Source organism: Argopecten irradians, chromosome 10 (assembly GCF_041381155.1).
Source record: "Argopecten irradians isolate NY chromosome 10, Ai_NY, whole genome shotgun sequence".
NCBI lineage: Eukaryota > Metazoa > Mollusca > Bivalvia > Pectinida > Pectinidae > Argopecten > Argopecten irradians.
Window position 1 is genome coordinate 7,394,542 of NC_091143.1, and position 6,036 is coordinate 7,400,577.

A 6,036-nucleotide genomic window follows, 5' to 3' on the forward strand; every position below is an offset into this window, starting at 1 on the left:
ATTATATATCTATAGTAAATTCTATTTTAATTTCATGGTTATTACATTTAGTTTACAATCACTTTACCCTATACATTACCTGAACCTAACGGACCAGTGCGATCCTTTGTTATACATATACAAATTATAAAGGTTTATGGACAATTTATTTAAAGAAGTTATAACAGAAAACTATTAAGTATATTAATTGTATTGCATAATGAATAATAAGTTAATTACTTTATTTCTAGTTAAATATTAAATAAACATACCTTTCAGCACTGTGGCCGTAAAGCACACAGGCTTCCAGCTATAGGTGTTACATGTCCGGTGCCTATTTTCCATGTAATGTGTGGACACGCTTCCACCAGGGTGGGCGTGCACGTGCAAGGACAGGGTCATGCAGGGTCAATGTGACACCACTCACCCCATCCATTCACTCACCTCTCATACGTCATCATAACAACTTACATACACACAGATTTACATGTACAGGACATAACATGACACAGGGACATGTAAATTCAGACAATACACAGCGCATGTAGTTTTAAGACCTAATATAATAGATTTTATGTACACAGTGAATTCAAACACCGCAACATTCTCCCCTGCAAAGGAAAATGACTCCTGGCATTTAAATTATGCTAAAGTTAAACATTTACAGTAAAAATATTGATAAGAAACTCGATTAGCAGTGCAGTATCCAGTATCCAAGTGATTGGGGCGATCCCTACCTACAAGGACTATAAGATAACTGCTCATTGAACAATACTCTTAACAGTTTGAAAAATATCTTTACAACTTTTATTTTAACTCAAAACTACAAAATTAATCACCCTGGCCAGTGTCCCAAGGTAATATATACCTAATTAGCCTAATAAGAATTTCTCCTCTGCCAAGTGAAACAAAGCACTTCTGATGTGAATATAATTTAAACATTTATTATAATTGAACGTAAGTTGCAATTATGCTACAATTCTACTTAATAAATGGTAAACCATAAGGTAATACACATTAGTAGCTGTAGATATTAAATATGATTTTCACAATCAGGAGTGGTCTTTGCTCACTATGACATTCTCCCACTGCTCTAGATGTCTGAGCGTAGACCGCAGACCCAGAATTGAATGGTGCTAAGGTTTCAACGAGTCATTCTCCATATAACAGGAGTTTACAAGCTCGTATGGACCTTACAGGCTGGAACGGAGTCTTGTGACCCTGACCAACTCACCAGCCTTGCAGCAATAGAGCTTGTCGATAGAGTTTCGTTTCGACAACACACCCCCTGTTCACCCTGGTTTCGGAGAATTCCCCATATACCCAACGGAATATGGTTGCTACAGTTGGCCGTCCGCGACTCCAGCAACAGTGGCGTTAGGATATCGCGACTCACAAACAGGGAATAAACGTTCCTCCCTGGGTGATTGTACTCCCATACAATATCCCGAGTCTGTCATGAGTTATAGAGAGGAGGAGTAACTCTCAATCATAAAAAGCCTCTATCATAAGTATTCAGAAGCTACATTATACATAATATGGTAGCGAGTGGTGGATTACTTGATATAATAAATGACAAATGGCTCTGACATAAACCAACCAAAGGACAAATATAAACATATATTGACAAAACCCATTCATCAGACAGCAGTATTCACTCAGACTCTTGAAAACTTTGTCTGACACAATTCCTATTCTCAACTTCCGCTACAGTGCAGTGCAGTGTGTGCAGTGTTAGTAGGTTGGGATTGTTAGCTGGGAAGCAAGCATGCAATATATGTAAATATAAGATAGTTTGAAATGTAAAGAAATATAAAAGTTTATCACATTTTACAATTTAAATTTTAGATGAATATACAAATGTATCTAAAATGTTATAAAATGTTTATGATAATGTTGTTACTGATCTATTTATATAGTTATATTAAATACGATTTAGAGTCTTATAAGTAGTATAATTATTTAAGACTAGATTTAAATTTAATCTACACTAGCATAATGTTTAAAATTAATTGAACCGGAATTATCCAATTACTTTTACCACGCTAGTGTTAACGATGAGAATAGCCTAAATCATGAAAATGAACATGAGACATCAAACAAATCAATAGCAAACGCAATTGAATAATATCAATAGTGAATACAAATGACAATGAAAACAAAAATAAAGTCAAAGATAAACACGCGAACGATAAATGTCAACACTTGGACGGCTCTCCACTGGACGACACAGAATAACAATCAGTTACAATCCAACGACGACAGCAGGAACTCCAAAGTAAACATGATGACAACGAAATAATCACGAATCCATAATGACAAGACGAAAATAAAGACGATGACAATCACAGGTAAACAGTACTCCAACAATGTTAGAGGTATAGCACGACGAGACACTTTTGATCATTACGTCGTGTCTAACCTCTAACAATCGAGGCAGGATTCACACGGCGCAGAAATGGGCTCGATATAAATTCAAAATTTCAAGTTGTGTTTACACTAACCTTTTATATCCTGAAAGAATTATCCCAAATCATGTTAAATCCAAAATTCAAAACGTCACTATTGCACTGTTATACCGAATTTAGACATTTCTATACCCCCACCACTATTTGTAAGTCTACCCGGTCGCCATTTTTACTCGGTTGTTACAAATTACGGAATGGTGACGGAAAGTAAAAGTATCATTATCTATGAAATATTTTGCAGTATTTCGACTAAAATGCATTAATTTATTTAAATATTTCCAGAATCAATCAGAACTAATAAAAAATACTTGTTTCCGTGCATATAAACAAACAGTTACCACTGTTAAAATTATCTTTCCATTTGATACACCGTACTATAATTTGATAAACCGGAAGTGACGAAAATTTGAATAGGAATTAACCTAGATTATACAGCGATGCTATGGGTCAGCTCTTAAATGTGTGATTATTCCGTGGATTAATGTTATGTCATACATATTCTTATACCAGGATGTGTTCATGGATAACTACTGATTCACGCTATACATGTTTTTTGACATTCTGGTAAGTTTTTCACTTGGTAATTAAGCGTCAAAGTTCCGCTCTAATTCGAGGGCGGAACTTGCGAAGACTCGTATAGGGTTCGGGCATTAGATCTCGATATTGCACATCAGAATTTTCTCAATATCGAGATCTAATATTATTGGATTAAAGTAACAGAAGACATCAAAACCGGAAGCACATGTTGAAAAGTAGAGATATCAAATCGGAGTGATCTCCCCTTGAGCATACTTTCCGGTCCACTAGCTGGTATCACGTGATCACCCACGTGGTAAACTATGGGTGCACGCCGGGCACTGCCTCCTTCGAACTTATACGTTGGGCGCCAATGTCACGAGAGTGATAATATGGGTATTTGTTCTCTTCGTAAATAAACTACTCTGACAACTGTAAACAGCTGATAGTTTTATTATACGCAAAACGGAGACAGATAACCTGAAATAAAAAGAACAATACCTGACAATACATAGGGACACATAAATGTACCGGCTATAATATGATATATTTATACTGTAAAGTAATAAATATAATATACAGGTATTTATTTATTATATATCTATAGTAAATTCTATTTTAATTTCATGGTTATTACATTTAGTTTACAATCACTTTACCCTATACATTACCTGAACCTAACGGACCACGTGCGATCCTTTGTTATACATATACAAATTATAAAGGTTTATGGACAATTTATTTAAAGAAGTTATAACAGAAAACTATTAAGTATATTAATTGTATTGCATAATGAATAATAAGTTAATTACTTTATTTCTAGTTAAATATTAAATAAACATACCTTTCAGCACTGTGGCCGTAAAGCACACAGGCTTCCAGCTATAGGTGTTACATGTCCGGTGCCTATTTTCCATGTAATGTGTGGACACGCTTCCACCAGGGTGGGCGTGCACGTGCAAGGACAGGGTCATGCAGGGTCAATGTGACACACTCAACCAATCCATTCACTCACCTCTCATACGTCATCATAACAACTTACATACACACAGATTTACATGTACAGGACATAACATGACACAGGGACATGTAAATTCAGACAATACACAGCGCATGTAGTTTTAAGACCTAATATAATAGATTTTATGTACACAGTGAATTCAAACACCGCGACATGAAATAGAAGTGTCAACCACAAACAATAATCAACAATATGTTAAAGAGTAATACTAGTTATTATCCGTATTGATTTATTTTAGTTTCCTCTGTAACTATACACAACCTTTAAGTTACTAACACTCGTATATTTTTGTAAGCTATTGATTCGCGGTGTAATATGATATGACAATCTATTCTGACTTCCAAATGCTATACCCCGGGACAGCTATATCATTGTTGTGGAATGCAGCAGATACATATTTCTGTCGATACAATTGTAAATTTACTGGATAAAGAATACTATCTTACCAGCAAACTTCTTTCGTTGGTGCTGTTAAATGGGTCGTTAGATGAACTATGCGTATCAAGTCAAACTGTGAACTGCGAATCTGTGCCAGAGAATAACTGCCTGTGCATTAATTCTATAATTAATGGGCGCTAAATGTTCCATTTAGCAGCGTGCTGTCCCATCTCAATATTGCTGTAAATAGGGTTAGTCTTATCCTTGACTAAGAGGTTTTGTATCGGAAACTTTAAATTATCTCTAACCATTTAACATATATCGCAACCCAAATCTTAATATGCACTTTACAAATGGCGTATATGTATATTACGATTAAGATTACAGGGGTTGTTTAAGTAACCAATCTGCAAAAGTAAAACTGAATTATTTGAGACTTTTTCGTTGATTGCTAGTTTCATTTAAGGAAACGAGATGTTTTTATTATGTACAGTGACATAGAGGTTGTTGTTAGTATATGTTGCTAGTATTAGTTGTAAGTATAAGTTGTTAGTATATGTTGTTAGTATAAGTTGTTAGTATATGTTTTTGATTTATTTTCACTTGTTAGTATATATTATTAGTATATGTTGTTAGTATAAGTTGTTAGTATATGTTGTTAGTATAAGTTGTTAGTATATGTTTTTGATTTATTTTCACTTGTTTAGTATATATTATTAGTATATGTTGTTAGTATAAGTTGTTAGTATATGTTGTTAGTATAAGTTGTTAGTATATGTTGTTAGTACATGTTGTTAGTATATGTTGTTAGTATAAGTTGTTAGTATATGTTGTTAGTATATGTTGTTGATTTATGTCCACTTGTTAGATATATATTAGTATAGTTGTATAGTAGTTGTTAGTATATGTTGTTAGTATAAGTTGTTAGTATAGTTGTTGTTGTTAGTATATGTTGTTAGTATTTGTTGTTAGTATAAGTTGTTAGTATATGTTGTTAGTTAAGTTGTTAGTATATTTGTTAGTATAAGTTGTTAGTATAATTTTGTTAGTATAAGTTGTTAGTATATGTTGTTAGTATATGTTGTTAGTATATGTTGTTAGTATATGTTGTTAGTATATGTTGTTAGTATATGTTGTTAGTATATGTTGTTAGTATATGTTGTTAGTATATGTTGTTAGTATATGTTGTTAGTATATGTTGTTAGTATATGTTGTTAGTATATGTTGTTTAGTATATGTTGTTAGTATATGTTGTTAGTATATGTTGTTAGTATATGTTGTTAGTATATGTTGTTAGTATATGTTGTTAGTATATGTTGTTAGTATATGTTGTTAGTATAGGTTGTTAGTATATGTTGTTAGTTAGTTATAGTAAGTTGTTAGTATATGTTGTTAGTATATGTTGCTAGTATAAGTTGTTAGTATATGTTGTTAGTATAAGTTGTTAGTATATGTTGTTAGTACATGTTGTTAGTATATGTTGCTAGTATAAGTTGTTAGTATATGTTGTTAGTACATGTTGTTAGTATATGTTGTTAGTATATGTTGTTAGTATATGTTGTTGATTTTTTTTTCACTTGTTAGTATATATTATTGGTATATGTTGTTAGTATAAGTTGTTAGTATAAGTTGTTAGTACATGTTGTTAGTATATGTTGCTAGTATAAGTTGTTA

General features: G+C 32.8%; 1 long non-coding RNA gene across 1 annotated transcript; it reads right to left on the bottom strand.

Moving 5' to 3' along the window:
* Positions 1-3,400: 3,400 nt before the first annotated feature.
* LOC138333013 (uncharacterized) lies at positions 3,401-4,137 on the bottom strand. The gene is made up of 2 exons (XR_011209927.1): positions 3,808-4,137; positions 3,401-3,443 (listed from the first exon to the last, which is right to left on the bottom strand). It is a non-coding gene; the product is annotated as an uncharacterized lncRNA (long non-coding RNA).
* Between the last annotated feature and the right edge of the window lie 1,899 nt (positions 4,138-6,036).